We start from the raw sequence: 17,410 nt of genomic DNA, 5'->3' as shown, positions 1-17,410 counted from the left end.
GTGATGGTTCTTCTTTTTCTTCTTCTTCTTCTTCTTCATCTTCTGTTTCTTCCTCTCTCCTTTTTTTTTTATTTCTTCAAGCTCTTCTTCGAATTCTTCTTTCTGTGTATCGTTTGATCGTCTTCTTCATCTTCTAATTCCACCTCTTGGTAGTCTTCGTTATCATCACTTGGTTCCCTTTCTTTTCTTTTTGTTCTTGTCATTTCTGATGTTTAAATTCTGTTGAAAAAATAAGAAGGTTACCATTGAGTTTGCAGTTACATAATCAGTTACTTGGCCAGATACATATATTGTAAGTTACATGATCAGTTACATGGTTAGTTACATGGTCAGTTACAGCTGATGTCAATTTCAACGTCAGTTACATAATCAGTTACTTGGCCAGTTACATGTAAGTTACATGGCCAGTTACATGATCAGTTACATACATGTAAGTTACATGGCCAGTTACATGATCAGTTACATGCATGTAAGTTACATGGCCAGTTACATGATCAGTTACATACATGTAAGTTACATGGCCAGTTACTTGATCAGTTACATGGCCAGTTACATGATCACTGACCAGTTTCATTATCTGAGCCTATATAATATGTATTTGCAGTAGCAGAATTTCCATTCAAGTAAAGCCTAAAGCCTAAACAGCATCACACACAGTCATTATCTCCACATAAATGGTTATGTTACTGTTCATTTCTCTGTATCAAATCACACCAAAATGGAAACAAAGCCACACCAAAATGAAATGATACCCACTCAGTAGCCTATGTCACTAGCTATGTTACAGCATCAAACTAAAATTTAAAGACAGTCATTGATCATCTCCACTTAAAAAAGCTTTAAATCTTCACTCAAACCAAACTAAAACTTGGAATCAAATTGTTTTGTTTCAGAATCAAATGCAGAAATAATTATAAATCATATTCGACTTATAATTCCAAAACTAAACTCTATCTCAATGACTCGAAATTAAGTAAGAGAAGTTTCTGAGAATCGAGGCTGAAAGATTACCCGGTTGAGGTAGACGATTCGAGTTCTGCAATTCTTCAAATCCCTAAAATTTGGGGCTTTTTCTGTGAAGTACTTTTGCACAGTTGGCGCTGTTTCACCGTTGAGCAAAACAGTCGTCGGAGAATGTATGTGTCTCAGAATGTGGCAGCCGGAGATGAAGAGGATTAATAATTCTCTATTTCGGAGTAGGTTTGAGTGATTTTTTGACGTTTGAAATCCCGAAATAATATGGAGAAGATGAACAATAGTGTCGTTTTACTTTACCGGCCATAAACTACCAAAGAAAACTGACGGTGGCAGTTTTGTAATTAATTTGAAATGCAGTGGTAGATCGTGAACAGGTGACCTAAATTATCATCTGAACATTTGTGGTGTTTAAATTATAATAAGACACTTCAAAATGACCTTTTTTTATCATTATCCCTAAATTATATTTCCATTATGAAAAATTGTCTAAAATCTAAAAACTATAAGTTTGATTAATAAAATATGTAATCTAAAAAAATATTGATCTTTTTAGTACAAAAATAAATATTGATATTTCCCTAACCTTATTCTAATTATTATTTTTATTACAATTTTGATATATTTTAAGTTTAAGTTTCAATTTTTTTAAAAATTTTTTTTTAAACTTTTGAGTGCCCCAGTTGAGATCATTTTCTGGCTCCGCCACTGTGTAGCTGTACTGTGCTTGTCTAGGGAGCTATATGTAATTGAATTGTCTTAATTTGGAACACTGAATGATGAAAATATATAAAATATACACATGAACAGGCAATTTAGGAAAGTTTGTAACATTCCTCGATCAAGAATCAAACATTTCCCGCGTTAATTAATAGTTTAGTAAAGAACACTAATCAGCCATATGCATGATATATGTTAAACTTCAAATCGTTCATCTTATTGTCTCAAAATTAGAACAAGAATATAAAGGAACTCTTTTTTATTATCTGTAAAAAGTCACAAAGAAATTACTTCTGTGACCTCAAAAACCTTTAACATATGAGTATGGAACTCTCAATAACACGCCTCTTCACTCTTGGCTCTCAAGATGAGAGACATTCATTTTCTTTCCCTATGTTTCAAATCATGATCATGTGGTTTATTTACAAAATTGATCTGTGTTTGACCAGTATCAATTTCTGCTAGTTTGGACTGGGATTAGCCACAAAGTATGCCAAAACACCAACAAATGGTGCATTAATGTATGTGGTCGGTTCAGACTTCCTAAAATCAGCGCGATCATCCTCATAGACATCATCTTCTCCAGGTCCTCCTACTAGGGCCCCCACAAGGGAATTAGGGTTAGGGTTTGACGAATTGAAGTACACTGAGCCTTCCTTGCAAGCAATGGGTTGGGGATGATCCTTGATAGATGGTAAAGAAGATCCACGGTGGTGAATTCACTGTGGATAATGGTCGCTGTATCCGACCATGTATGACAAACCCATTGGATTATCACCCAAAATGTAATCAACCTGCTTTTTGGCGATTTGGCGAAGGGTTGTTGGACTGACATCTATGTTTCCACAGTTGAGGGATCGCGAGGTTCGTGCAAGGTAATTGGCGTAAACTAGTATAGTAGGAATGAAATCGAAGTTACATGTTGCAGATTGCTGCCTCCTGGCTTGTAGATGAGACCGGCTGGAGTGTACTCGATGTGGGAGGATGATGATTCCGGTATTAATGTGCACATGAAGCTATCAGCCGATGATTTGTACGATTCAAGGTTGAACATGTTGCCTTCCAGGACTTCCTGGAAAATAAAGGGAAAAGGTTCATCATGAAATCACATCATTTATATCGTAGCGATTCCTATATATAATAATCTGGGAAGCTTGACCTAACCTTGGAGATTAGAACATAGAGGCCAGCATGCTTGTTGTCCCAACCAAATTCGTTTATATTGTCCTCTGCACCAAGAGTTTTGCCATTGTTTTGTATGTAGTCAAGGTAACCACCATCCTGAGTGACTCTCCTCGATCAGCCAGGCTGCAGTCTCCATAGCAATTCGTCCTGTCAAATGTTACACAAATTTTTTTGTCAAGCAATAGTTGAAGACTAGGGGGTTCAAACTGGACGTTTTCTTGTGTAGGAATGATGTCTTAATCACTACACATACAAGCTGTCACAAATTTTTTTCCTAACAAAACCCAGTGACAGATTATAAAGACCGTGATATGGATGCGTTGCATGTAATTTAAGATGTATGGAAGAGAAACTGAGATTGGGGGAATAAAAAAAGGGTGATTGGAAATATGTAGTTATCTCATTATATTATGCTTAGTCATCATTAAACAAAGGTTATGATTGACAAAGTGATTTGTTAACAAGAATATTAAGTATAGAGTAATTAATTAATATCCTATTTGGAGCTAAGTATTGAGATTTAGTACTTACTTGGTAACCATCGAAATCACAGTAAAATGGGCAGACACCATCTCTAACATTGGCATTATCATTGTAAGCTCCTCTGTAAGTATCCACAAACTCGAAGGCCTTCATGGCATTTCGCAACAATGTGTCTGCATAACCAGGGTCAGAGGATCGGAATGCCATTGAGGAAGCTGACAGCGCCGCAGCTTTCTCACCAGCAACATCAGAAGCTGGATTCGGCGAGTCCACGGCATATACAGTCCTAGCTGTGTCCATGTCTTATGGTCTTTCCCAGCAATTGTGGGCTATAATTGGATCCCCAACCTATTATTCATAGAAACATGGTTAAGACCCTAAAAAAAAAATATATATATCAATGTCATTACTTAGTACAAATTACCTAACATTGTTTGCATTGGTTCAATAGTGGGGCAATTTTTGTACTATTGAGACACATTTTGGACGTAGCATAAAGCTTGATGAAGACGATTCATTGTATCATGCAAGTCACGGACTAGGAGGTGAAAAAGTGTATATAGCCCACCATCCACTCATATAAAGATTCAGATAATTGGTTCACCTTCGGTGGCAAACTGAACTCAAAAGGACGTCTATAAACAATTAATTAGAATCACAGTTTGATATGGCATGGATTAAACCTATTATCACTGTGAGACTTCTACGTAATTGTTTTCAGGTGATCATTTTTTTATACTGTCAAATTTTGGGTAAAAACGGATCATCTTCCGATAATTTACTAAATATTTAACATTTGTTATTACTTAAAAGGTTTTTCATTCTTTTTTCGAGAATGGAGAAAAACTTTCATAGAATTAATGTAAAGGGACATTTCCTTTTTTTTTAAAACCCCACCCCCCACCATTTCTTTTTCTTTCTTTTTGTAAAAACAATGTATTATTTGATTAATTTTCTAATGTTTAGTTACTTGTATTATTGCTGCAGGAAAATTATTATATGGTCTTAGACAGGCCCGGTCCTGGGAAATTCAAGGCTCGGGGCGAAGAATAAAATTGGGCCCTTTATATAAAAAAAAAATTCATATTGATGAAAAAAATATGATACAACGGGGGGGGACATAAAACCAATACCCCGAAAAATAAAGATTACATCGCTTTATATCAATCAAATCTCATCTAAAATGACTTCTTTTTGCATTTTTTTAGATGCAAAGTCATCAATTATGTGCTCAACCTCAACATTTTTCAACATATTCTTTTCAATAAGATTGCTAAACCATTCAACCTATCTTTGGGAGCTTATCAAATCTTCTTGCTGTTGTAGTAAAAAGGAATTGCAGGGAGAATTGTGTTGTATTATTGATAATAGGAGCCCTCTATATAGGGAGTTACAGAGAGTACATGAAAGGTAATAGAATCTGAACATAACTAGGTAATATAGAACCTTCTCATATTACAACTCTACGACTGAAACCCTAGTTTGAAGAGGCACACACGATGTCGACTTCCTTCAACACTCCCCCATATGCCGCTCAAACTTGGTGATGACGCTTTGATCGTTGCCTCACTAAAAACCTTGTCAGGTAACAAAAACCCTGTGGGACAAAAATAACCCTGGTCAAAGGACAAAAAGAGTACAACACGTCATTCACTCTTCGAGATCGAACATGTAGACATCATACCTCCCCCTGATGTCAATATCTCCCCCTGATTGCTATAATCATGGGAGTTCGGATAACTTTCTCAATCCAATGCTCTTCACATGTTTCTCGAAGGTGGATTTAGGTAACGACTTAGTAAATAAGTCCGCTACATTATCCTCAGATCGGATTTGATTCACTTCAATATTTAGAAGTGCTTGTTGTTGCTGATTGTAAAATAACTTGGGCGATATATGCTTGGTGTTGTCGCCCTTGATGAAACCTAATTTCATTTGCTCAAGTAGGTTCATCTATGGTAGACTTCAAACCACAAGTTCCTCGAATGTGTCTAACTACAGACCTTAGCCATATGCATTCTCGCACGGCTTCATGTAGAGCGATAATCTCTGCATGATTTGAGGAAGTAGCAACAAGGGTCTGCTTTGTAGACCTCCAAGATATCGCAGTGCTTCCCATGGTAAAGACATAACCCGTTTGGGAGCAATCTTTGTGAGGGTTTGAGAGATACCCTACATAAGCAAAATCCATCAAAACATCATCATCGTTTTGATGTAAGGGAGGAGGATGGGTGGCCGGCGGCTTTGCCAATCACAGCATCTTGGACGGTGCCACTTGGGCTAATGAGATCCGTTCTCATTCTTCTGTCATTCTTTTCTCTCTGCAGGGATAGAACAAGCCCATATCAATCGTACCTCTCAAGTATCGAAAGATTGTCTTTATACCAATCCAATGGCGTTGTGTTGGCTCAGGGCTACACCTAGCCAGCAAGTTCATAACAAATGAGATGTTCGGTCTTGTATTGTGTTAAGTACAATAATGCGCCTATTGCACTTAGGTAAGACACTTCTGCCAATTAACACGTCTTCGTCATCATCCCTGGGACAAAATGTATCCCTCTTAGGGTCAAGACTACGGGCTACCATGGGAGTGCATCTTTGACTTTATCAAAATGCAAAGCATTTATTGACACGGTATACAAGTTCTAAATGTAGACAAAACCGTGTTCTCCCAATGTCCTTCATCTCAAACTCAGATTTCAAGTGTTCAGCGGTTTCCCTTAACTCTCAACGGTTCCAATTATGTTTATCAACATAAACTGTGACAATTGCAAATCCAGAACTTGTCATGAAAACGCAGGGGCATAGTTCATCATATCCCTTCCCAATCAAGTAGTCGCTTTAGTGAGCGTTTCACCCTTATTGCAAACGTGCTCCATGGTCAAGAGCCACTTGATTTGGGTAAATGAAGTCCACAAGAAACTTCATTATATTCCGTATCTAGATTCCCATAGAGCTACATAGTGACCACATTCGTAAACTGCATGTTCAGTTATTTGGAAACTACCAAATTGACAAAATAGTGGAGTGCAATGACATCCATTACGAGAGAATATGTCTTCTCGTAGTCGATTCCAAGGAGTTTAGTGAGAAGCCTTGCGCCATAAGGCGAGATTATCATCTCTTTTTCTCATCACGCTATCTAACGAAGACCTATTAATGTCAACCGGTTTTATGTTAGGAGGTGTTGGTATCTCAGGGCCGAAATCCTTTCTCTTCGTTAGTGAATCTAATTCAACCTGGATCACATCTTTCCATTTATGCCAATTTTCTCTACGTTGGCATTCTTCAACGGAGTAAGGTTCGATGTCATTGGTCTCAATAATTTCACGTCCTCATAAACACTAGTGTAGTTCGTAGAGATCTCTATATTCTCAAGAATTGGTTCTAACATTGAGGAGTCCTCCAACGATGTCTCTTGGACATAACCACAATCCAGAATATTCTCATGAGACTGATTTTGCGTATCAATGATCAATGGATCAAGTTGTGCCAAACTCACTCTCTTCCTAGGGCGAGAATCCATCGAACATGTGGGTCTCCTACGCTCTCTAGCGGAACCCATGGCCTATGACGCCATTATGCCACCTTGTGGCATCACCATACCACCATCCGTGGTAGTGGTGCCGTACCCATCTCCTCTGGGTGGCACCATGTCCTCCTGTGGGGACATCAATCCTTGTAGACATGTTTGCAGCAGGTATATGTGATCTCGTCACTTTTAGGGGATCAAGATGAGACATAGTGTGGACAGACCACGACAATTCCTGTTGTTCCTGTTGAACGTTGACGTTCTAATCTCCCCCTAACGACGGGAAAACTGTCTCATCAAAGTGACAATCCGCAAATCCAGTGAAAAAAAGAGATCACCTGTCAAGGTGTTGAGACAAAAAAATTCACAAACCCAAAATGAGAAAATTGGTTCGACGCAAAAGTGAGAGAGTCCAGTAACTTTCAAATTGGTTTAGCTTAATTATCTCCGAAGCATGATCACGTGGATTGATACTCAAAGCTTTCAAAATTCAAATTCCATACTGGAAGTTGTGGATAGTTCCCACAGTTACAAGTTTGAATATGGGAATGGTTATCGTCATCTGAAGATCATTTCAAATTCAAAAAAAAGAGTTATGGTTAACCCGCATGATCTTTATTCTTCTACGTTGCCTATATAAAGGCTCTTTACAACAAGTGAAGAGGGGCAGCAGAGAGGCAACGAAGGGAGGAGCAGAAAAGGCTGGAGAGAAGCAACAACGGAGAAAACACATCAAGAGGAAGGTGAAGCCCTGCTGCAAAGGAGAGAAGAAGAATCCAGCAACTTTGTTCAAGGGAGGAGCCGGGAAGCAGACGCTAAAAGGTTGATGCCTCTCTGACCTACCAGTGCTACTTCTTGTTTTTCTTTTGCAGTGTCTCTTTACTGGTGTCACCGCCATGGAGCTATGGAGATCCCCGAACGGTCGCAATCTCGTATATGATACATGTGTATCCACGAGTGTATGACCAATCGGTGGAATGTCATGTCATCTGCTCTGGAAGTCAACAACAGTCACCACCGAAAGCCTCCTACCTCCTACCTTCTTTTCCAATATAACAAATCAGATGGCCTTGCAAACAAGCCACACAAAGAAATGATCAAGCAAGACAACCACACAAATCATCAAAGGTGGTGTCTGGAGAGGAAAGCTCACCCTTGATGTTCTCTTGGAAGTACTCCTAGTAACCTGCAAGCAAGGAGGAAATAAATCAGAAACCTGAGACCAAGCTGTGAAGCAGAAGCTTTCCCACTTCTCTATGAGAATTTTGGACTCACCTTGTCCACCAAATCCCAGCAATGAAATGGCCTCTGCTATCAAAGTTCCTGCCTGCACTTGCTGTCAAACTCCCTGCCTGCACTTTTACCTACAGTGTTCACAAAAGGCTCTATCAGACAGTGGATTCTAAAGCATGGCAAAAAGAACCTAGTCTGGAAGAAAAGGAAGGAGAAGATGACAATCTGAAGCCATGATTCTCAGAGGGTGCTATGCTGCAACTTTGTTCTATTTAAAGCTATAAAAAAAAAGAGGAACAAGGTACTCTCCAGATTCATGTGGCGTGCAAGTCAAAAGATTCAAAGGTTTACTACGTGGCCTCTTCTCAATCAAAAGAGAACAAAATCAATATTCAAAGCATTTTGCAAGGTTACTGTTCTGCTTTAATAATTAATGTGTGGCCTGGTTTATCACCTGCACATTAGTACTCATGGTGGTATAAAGTAAACAAGACCAAGTGGTGGCGTTCTAGACTTGCAAAGTCATTTCTTCATAGTCATCCATTTGCAATTAATTAAGCATGATTGTTAGACCATGATGTTGATGTAGCTTTGGACTAAAGACAAAAGCTTTCAAAAAATCCAATTAAACAAATGTGCAAAGGGTCAGAGACTAAGAAGCAAGGTCTAGCTACGTGTTTCTTTATCAATCAAAAGAAGAAAAGAAAACAATATTCAAAGTCTACAAGTTTCCTCTGGTGCTCATTGTGTGGCTTGAAATGAATTCTGCATTCTGTAGCACCTAATAATCAAATTTTGGCAGAACGTAAGGGAAGACAAGCGGTGGTGTTGCAGACAAACATAAATCAACCTTCATAATTGAATATCATGGGGGCAGGTCGGATTTTCAGCTGCAAGACGAGAAATTGCAGTACCCATTCTAATGCTCACCAGGTGTTCGGGAGAGAAGCACAAATTGCAATCCCAGCTCACCAAGTGCTCAGGAGAAAAGCAGGAAAGACACAGACCACGGAAATGCTCATAAATTTCGATGAAGAGTGCTGGCAAATGAAACAATTCAAGTTCGGTTGTCAGAAAATTTCTTCTTTGAATCAAAGAATGAGTTGTTAGCTATTACCCAACACGCACCTCCAGGGCCATCTCTGAGTCAAGCTGACTAAAGTAATCTCCATCTCCAACTCCTCCTCTGAGAGTTCAAGCTTATCGAATCATCCAAATCAAAGAAGACGTATACCAGGTGGCTTTTTGGGAGTTCATTTTGTCGAACAATTAAGCTGGGTGCAGAGATGAAATCAAGTCATGGGTGTCCAAGTCTGCATCCATGGGTTGGGCTCAAACCAGGCTCCCATCAACAAATTTTGGGAAAAGCACAAAGCCTACTCTCAAAAGCCCGTTGTGCAACTTGGCAGAAGTTCAGGCCGGATCAAATTCTTCGGAAGGCGACGCAAAGTCCTTTTCAAGTTCCAGGACCTACTGCGAAGCTCGGCGCATTTGAGTGCCCAAATCAAATCAGTGGACGCTCCATCTAAATCGAGTGTCCACAACAAAAATGTGTTATCTCGATGGATTCAAAAAAATAAATATCCGTTGAATAAAAAATTGTTACAAAACCAAAAAGTCTCAGAGCGATGAACTACAGTGGTTTGATCCCTTCACAAGGTATGTAGGCAGTCTAGCGACCCACTAGATGCAACCGCAACTCCAAACAGAATCCCTGACTCCACCAGTCAAATTCAGCCAGTCCCAAATGAATCACTGACTCCAGTCAAATTCTCCCAACACCAGAAAAATCAAATTCATTCCCAAATCACACAAATAAAGTCCAAACCAAATTCAAGGACTTTAAACACTTTCCCAAACACAAATTCAAAATAAATGGGTCATCTACCCATTTAAATCTCAAATGCCGGAACTACATGTAGTTTGATCCCGCAAAGGGTATGTAGGCAATCTAGAAACAAACTAAACTAGATACAACCGCGTCCTAAACACAAAATCGAATCCCTGGTTCACTTCAACCAAATTCACCTAAACACTACTCTAATCCCAAAAATCAAAGCCCTCCAATGAGTCATCCACTCATTGGAACTCTTGAACTACGAGTGGCTTGATCCTTCTCCAATGGTACGTAGGCAACCCATTCAAATATCCGGGTGCAGCCGCAAAAACAAACAAACACACACATCCCATCAATTGGTTTCTTCATAAATGGAATCAAAGGGTGTTTCCTTGTAACAAGGGATTGTAATTAAGAGACACATTCTGTCTTGAATGGGTCGAACCCGAAATAATAAAAACTCTGTTCTTTTAATGAATACGAGTGAAATTATGTTGGGTGACATTTACGCTTACTGTGTGCAGATTTTCTCTCAACATAATTTTTGGCACGCCCGGTGGGATCCATTCTCCTTTTCATCTCCATTTATGATATAACTAATCATATTTGTTACTTGTTTGCCATAGGATACAACATGGCACCACAAGTGACAATGAACTTCCAAGAGCTTAAAGCTACTGAGTCAAAGGCTAGAGATGCAAGACGAGTTGATCATCGTGTTTCATGCATCATCGATGCGGCTCCAATCAGAAGCGATGTCCCAAAGCTCAACCATAATACACATGCCCATGTCACTACTCAGATAATGATCGGTTCTATTCCAATCAGTTTGGTCGTTACACCGCATGAGGTTCCAACAAGGCCCAAAGCCCGGTCCCTCAAGTCCCCACAGCAAGTACACCTGCAATCAGCGATAGCTAATATAGCTTCTGAACCTCAGATAGTCAAGTTCACCTCAACCTCTGACAACTCGTCTAGCCGGAAGGTCAAAGTTGTTAAGATACACCACCAACAGAGTCTATCAGTGGTCAACAAAAGAGCTTCTACAAAGACCAAGAAAACACGTATACCAGTGGGGGCATTCCAATCTCATAAAACACAAGGAGCATTGCCGGACTCTTCAGCAGAATCAAGATCATATATGGTCCCTGTTGTTAGTCAAAATACTCAATCATTGTTTGAGATACATAACAACACAACGCCTGAGACCATGTCAGTGATGGTCACAAACGCATCAACAATAGAAGAGCAGCTAGAAGAAATGAAGACGATGCTAGCTGAAAAAGATGTTCAAATAGCAGCACTGACTTCTCAATTAGCCGCTATGGCTAACATTGGCAATCACAAAAATGATGAAAAATGTGATCGTGAAAAGAAAATAGGAGGACATGGTTCCACAATTGCAAGTCTTGAAGACATAAAGACACTAATTGCAGAAGGAATCCGTGAAGTATACACCTCCTCAAATCCACAGTTCTCTGGGTACTTGAAACCCTACCCTGCTCATTACGATGCACTACCATTCCCTAAGGGCTATCAGAAGCCAACTTTTGACAAGTTCGATGGAGCAGATGGCTCTCCGCATGAACATTTGGCTCATTTCTTCTTAGCCTGCGGGGAAACATCACAATCAGATGCATTGCTAGTAAGGCAGTTTGTTCAGTCCCTCAGAGGAGCAGCTTTTACTTGGTACAGTCAACTACAACCAGGTTCTATCCTCACATGGGACGATATGCAAAGAGCATTTCTAGCACAATTTGTCAGCTCCAAAAAGAAAGTCTCAATTATCGACTTGGCTGACACTAAACAGGAGTCTGATGAAAGCACCAATGAATTCATTTCCAGATGGAGGAGCTTAAACCTCCAATGCTCGGAAAAATTAACAGAGCTATCAGCAGTACAAATGTGCTCAAACAATCTCTTACCACAGATAGCAACTTTTGTCAGCACCGCAGAACCTCAAACATTCGAAGCGCTAGTCTCAAAAGCTAGCAATGTCGAAAGACAAGTCGCCCGTAAGAAGATTATGACACAGAGGACGTCCTTTAAAGACCATAGAGTCGACAATATAGATGAGTCACTGGCAACCTTTGTCGAAACTGACACCAAGTCGAACAAATGCAAAGGAAAGGAAGGGTCTAGAAAGCTCACTCTCAAAGAAAGAAAAGAAGTCAAATACTCTTTCGATGATGATGATGTCGAACAAATTTTCAGTGAGCTCAACAAAGCACGAGCTATCGAGCTTCCTGAACCAAAACTACAGAGTGAAGTCAACAAGATCAACGACCCTAGATATTGCCAGTACCATCGAATTGTTAGTCATCCAACAAAGGACTGTTTTGTTCTGAAGAACATAATCCAAGAAATGGTCAACAACAAGGAAATTGAGGTGGAGACATCGTCAGCAGAGTAAAATTGAAGTTTGTCTGCAATCTTATTTGTCTCTCAAAAGGTGCTACCAAAAAAAAAAAAAAAAAAAAAAAAAAAAAAGCTCGCTAGACTGAAAACCCGAGAGGGAGGTCCAGGCAAAAAAATGGAGCGAAAAAAAAAAAAAAAAAAAAAAAATTTTATAAAGGCCTGTTGAACAAAAACCCCCCACAAAGGGTAGTTCAAGCAAAAGTTAAGGCTAAAAAAAAGCTCGCTGGATTGAAAACCCGAAAGGGCGGTCCAGGCAAAAGTTAGAGCACAAAGCCCCAGAACTACGACGGCTTGATCCCTCAAAAGGGGTACGTAGGCAGTCTAGCCTCAAAAACTAGATGCAGCCACCCAATCAAAAATATATCTCCATTCCTCAATCAATCAGGAAGAAAGAGAAAATCAGATAAAGGAAGCAGTGGGTGTTGCTGGCCAAGCATGAAAGCCTAATTAACATGTGCATAGGACGAAAGGATGTAGAAACTCTTTGAGGAGAAATCTTCTCGAGGGAAATCCGAGTGAGGAGAAATCTCCTCGAAACAAATCCGAGTGAGGGGAAATCTTCTCGAAGTCGATTTAAGTGAAAAGGAATCTCCTCGATAAAGATCCGAGTAAGTAGAAATCTCCTCGAGCTTGATATAAGTATGGAGAAAGCTAGAAGTTCCCTCAAGCTTGATGTAAGTAAGGAGAAAGCTCTTTAAGAAAGATTCGAGTGAGAGGAAACCTCTTCGAGAAAAATCCTGGTGAGGTGCAATCCCTTCTAGGCTGATCCAGGTAGAAGGGAAAAATCTCTTCAAGAGCACATAGTTCAATACCTGCAAATAGCATGAAAGCAACGAAGGTACAACAGATGCTTCATTTACCAATAAAAAAAAATCCTTCGTGGGAACTACGTAAGGCTTGATCCCTTAAAAGGGTACGTAGGCAGTCTAATTCTAGATCCAGCCACAAAATCATCAAAATCACGTTCTCTTCGCCAACAGGTTGCGATCAAATGGCACAAAGCCTTGCACCTCAGAGACTCCTCGTACAAGTATAAACTACAACTAGTGAAGAAAAGAAACCAAGCATGGGAAAGATGACTTGCAACCTGGTCAAAGCATCAACTCACCTTCACTGAAATAGGAAAAGTTGTCAAGCCTCGCACGCGCAAAGATATTCCACGCACGACGCTTAAGGGGGCAACTGTTGAGACAAAAAAATTCACAAACCCAAAATGAGAAAATTGGTTCGACGCAAAAGTGAGAGAGTCCAGTAACTTTCAAATTGGTTTAGCTTAATTATCTCCGAAGCATGATCACGTGGATTGATACTCAAAGCTTTCAAAATTCAAATTCCATACTGGAAGTTGTGGATAGTTCCCACAGTTACAAGTTTGAATATGGGAATGGTTATCGTCATCTGAAGATCATTTCAAATTCAAAAAAAAGAGTTATGGTTAACCCGCATGATCTTTATTCTTCTACGTTGCCTATATAAAGGCTCTTTACAACAAGTGAAGAGGGGCAGCAGAGAGGCAACGAAGGGAGGAGCAGAAAAGGCTGGAGAGAAGCAACAACGGAGAAAACACATCAAGAGGAAGGTGAAGCCCTGCTGCAAAGGAGAGAAGAAGAATCCAGCAACTTTGTTCAAGGGAGGAGCCGGGAAGCAGACGCTAAAAGGTTGATGCCTCTCTGACCTACCAGTGCTACTTCTTGTTTTTCTTTTGCAGTGTCTCTTTACTGGTGTCACCGCCATGGAGCTATGGAGATCCCCGAACGGTCGCAATCTCGTATATGATACATGTGTATCCACGAGTGTATGACCAATCGGTGGAATGTCATGTCATCTGCTCTGGAAGTCAACAACAGTCACCACCGAAAGCCTCCTACCTCCTACCTTCTTTTCCAATATAACAAATCAGATGGCCTTGCAAACAAGCCACACAAAGAAATGATCAAGCAAGACAACCACACAAATCATCAAAGGTGGTGTCTGGAGAGGAAAGCTCACCCTTGATGTTCTCTTGGAAGTACTCCTAGTAACCTGCAAGCAAGGAGGAAATAAATCAGAAACCTGAGACCAAGCTGTGAAGCAGAAGCTTTCCCACTTCTCTATGAGAATTTTGGACTCACCTTGTCCACCAAATCCCAGCAATGAAATGGCCTCTGCTATCAAAGTTCCTGCCTGCACTTGCTGTCAAACTCCCTGCCTGCACTTTTACCTACAGTGTTCACAAAAGGCTCTATCAGACAGTGGATTCTAAAGCATGGCAAAAAGAACCTAGTCTGGAAGAAAAGGAAGGAGAAGATGACAATCTGAAGCCATGATTCTCAGAGGGTGCTATGCTGCAACTTTGTTCTATTTAAAGCTATAAAAAAAAAAGAGGAACAAGGTACTCTCCAGATTCATGTGGCGTGCAAGTCAAAAGATTCAAAGGTTTACTACGTGGCCTCTTCTCAATCAAAAGAGAACAAAATCAATATTCAAAGCATTTTGCAAGGTTACTGTTCTGCTTTAATAATTAATGTGTGGCCTGGTTTATCACCTGCACATTAGTACTCATGGTGGTATAAAGTAAACAAGACCAAGTGGTGGCGTTCTAGACTTGCAAAGTCATTTCTTCATAGTCATCCATTTGCAATTAATTAAGCATGATTGTTAGACCATGATGTTGATGTAGCTTTGGACTAAAGACAAAAGCTTTCAAAAATCCAATTAAACAAATGTGCAAAGGGTCAGAGACTAAGAAGCAAGGTCTAGCTACGTGTTTCTTTATCAATCAAAAGAAGAAAAGAAAACAATATTCAAAGTCTACAAGTTTCCTCTGGTGCTCATTGTGTGGCTTGAAATGAATTCTGCATTCTGTAGCACCTAATAATCAAATTTTGGCAGAACGTAAGGGAAGACAAGCGGTGGTGTTGCAGACAAACATAAATCAACCTTCATAATTGAATATCATGGGGGCAGGTCGGATTTTCAGCTGCAAGACGAGAAATTGCAGTACCCATTCTAATGCTCACCAGGTGTTCGGGAGAGAAGCACAAATTGCAATCCCAGCTCACCAAGTGCTCAGGAGAAAAGCAGGAAAGACACAGACCACGGAAATGCTCATAAATTTCGATGAAGAGTGCTGGCAAATGAAACAATTCAAGTTCGGTTGTCAGAAAATTTCTTCTTTGAATCAAAGAATGAGTTGTTAGCTATTACCCAACACGCACCTCCAGGGCCATCTCTGAGTCAAGCTGACTAAAGTAATCTCCATCTCCAACTCCTCCTCTGAGAGTTCAAGCTTATCGAATCATCCAAATCAAAGAAGACGTATACCAGGTGGCTTTTTGGGAGTTCATTTTGTCGAACAATTAAGCTGGGTGCAGAGATGAAATCAAGTCATGGGTGTCCAAGTCTGCATCCATGGGTTGGGCTCAAACCAGGCTCCCATCAACAAATTTTGGGAAAAGCACAAAGCCTACTCTCAAAAGCCCGTTGTGCAACTTGGCAGAAGTTCAGGCCGGATCAAATTCTTCGGAAGGCGACGCAAAGTCCTTTTCAAGTTCCAGGACCTACTGCGAAGCTCGGCGCATTTGAGTGCCCAAATCAAATCAGTGGACGCTCCATCTAAATCGAGTGTCCACAACAAAAATGTGTTATCTCGATGGATTCAAAAAAATAAATATCCGTTGAATAAAAAATTGTTACAAAACCAAAAAGTCTCAGAGCGATGAACTACAGTGGTTTGATCCCTTCACAAGGTATGTAGGCAGTCTAGCGACCCACTAGATGCAACCGCAACTCCAAACAGAATCCCTGACTCCACCAGTCAAATTCAGCCAGTCCCAAATGAATCACTGACTCCAGTCAAATTCTCCCAACACCAGAAAAATCAAATTCATTCCCAAATCACACAAATAAAGTCCAAACCAAATTCAAGGACTTTAAACACTTTCCCAAACACAAATTCAAAATAAATGGGTCATCTACCCATTTAAATCTCAAATGCCGGAACTACATGTGGTTTGATCCCGCAAAGGGAATGTAGGCAATCTAGAAACAAACTAAACTAGATACAACCGCGTCCTAAACACAAAATCGAATCCCTGGTTCACTTCAACCAAATTCACCTAAACACTACTCTAATCCCAAAAATCAAAGCCCTCCAATGAGTCATCCACTCATTGGAACTCTTGAACTACGAGTGGCTTGATCCTTCTCCAAGGGTACGTAGGCAACCCATTCAAATATCCGGGTGCAGCCGCAAAAACAAACAAACACACACATCCCATCAATTGGTTTCTTCATAAATGGAATCAAAGGGTGTTTCCTTGTAACAAGGGATTGTAATTAAGAGACACATTCTGTCTTGAATGGGTCGAACCCGAAATAATAAAAACTCTGTTCTTTTAATGAATACGAGTGAAATTATGTTGGGTGACATTTACGCTCACTGTGTGCAGATTTTCTCTCAACACAAGGGTTCTACATAGTGGACTTATAGTTGGAGACCCATGTCCAACACAAATATATATATATATATATATATATATATATATATGCATTCGTTATAATGACTTGTGTTGATGCGCTGTGGCGGCGCAATTGGCACATGAACCGCACACTCAAATATGCATAAGTACCAGATTTAGACTCGAACCCAGTCACTAGCTGTAACGCAAATAAAAGTTGAGTGACTGCTATGAGTCGTAGACAAATTAGCATAGCTGCATGAGATATTGCATAACCCAAGCGGAAATATTGGTGCGCATTACCAATGTCTGGGCTACCATCGTAGTCGTTTAATGGTGGCTTTTCCGCAAGACCAATTGGGTGTATACATGAGAATATGATACTTGATATCAATACCCAATGATATGCAATAGTCATCGAAAGTTTTCAATGTAAACTCTCTAACATTTTCAAGTCGAATTGACTGAACTGGATGATCCGAGTAGTGAGCCCGTAGCCATATGATTTCGGCTTTACGAGTGGACGATAGTGTGACACGTGACCAGCGTGTCCCCATATCAACCAACAACATAAAATATCTAAGCAGT

General features: G+C 40.1%; 1 protein-coding gene, 2 long non-coding RNA genes and 1 pseudogene across 3 annotated transcripts in view; 1 reads left to right on the top strand and 3 right to left on the bottom strand.

Moving 5' to 3' along the window:
• Positions 1-17,410, top strand: part of LOC112171102 (TMV resistance protein N) — a 68,767-nt gene that overhangs the window by 34,860 nt on the left and 16,497 nt on the right. The window lies entirely within an intron of this gene.
• Positions 1,965-4,946, bottom strand: LOC112169107 (annotated as a pseudogene).
• Positions 7,327-8,611, bottom strand: LOC112169108. Its single transcript, XR_005802141.1, has 3 exons — positions 8,171-8,611; positions 8,049-8,081; positions 7,327-7,934 (listed from the first exon to the last, which is right to left on the bottom strand). It is a non-coding gene; the product is annotated as an uncharacterized LOC112169108 (long non-coding RNA).
• On the bottom strand, positions 13,651-14,936 carry LOC112169109. Its single transcript, XR_005802142.1, has 3 exons — positions 14,495-14,936; positions 14,373-14,405; positions 13,651-14,258 (listed from the first exon to the last, which is right to left on the bottom strand). It is a non-coding gene; the product is annotated as an uncharacterized LOC112169109 (long non-coding RNA).

This window comes from Rosa chinensis, chromosome 6 (assembly GCF_002994745.2).
Source record: "Rosa chinensis cultivar Old Blush chromosome 6, RchiOBHm-V2, whole genome shotgun sequence".
Lineage (NCBI taxonomy): Eukaryota > Viridiplantae > Streptophyta > Magnoliopsida > Rosales > Rosaceae > Rosa > Rosa chinensis.
Note: the sequence above shows the minus strand (reverse complement) of the source record. Positions and strands in the feature narration are given on the sequence as shown.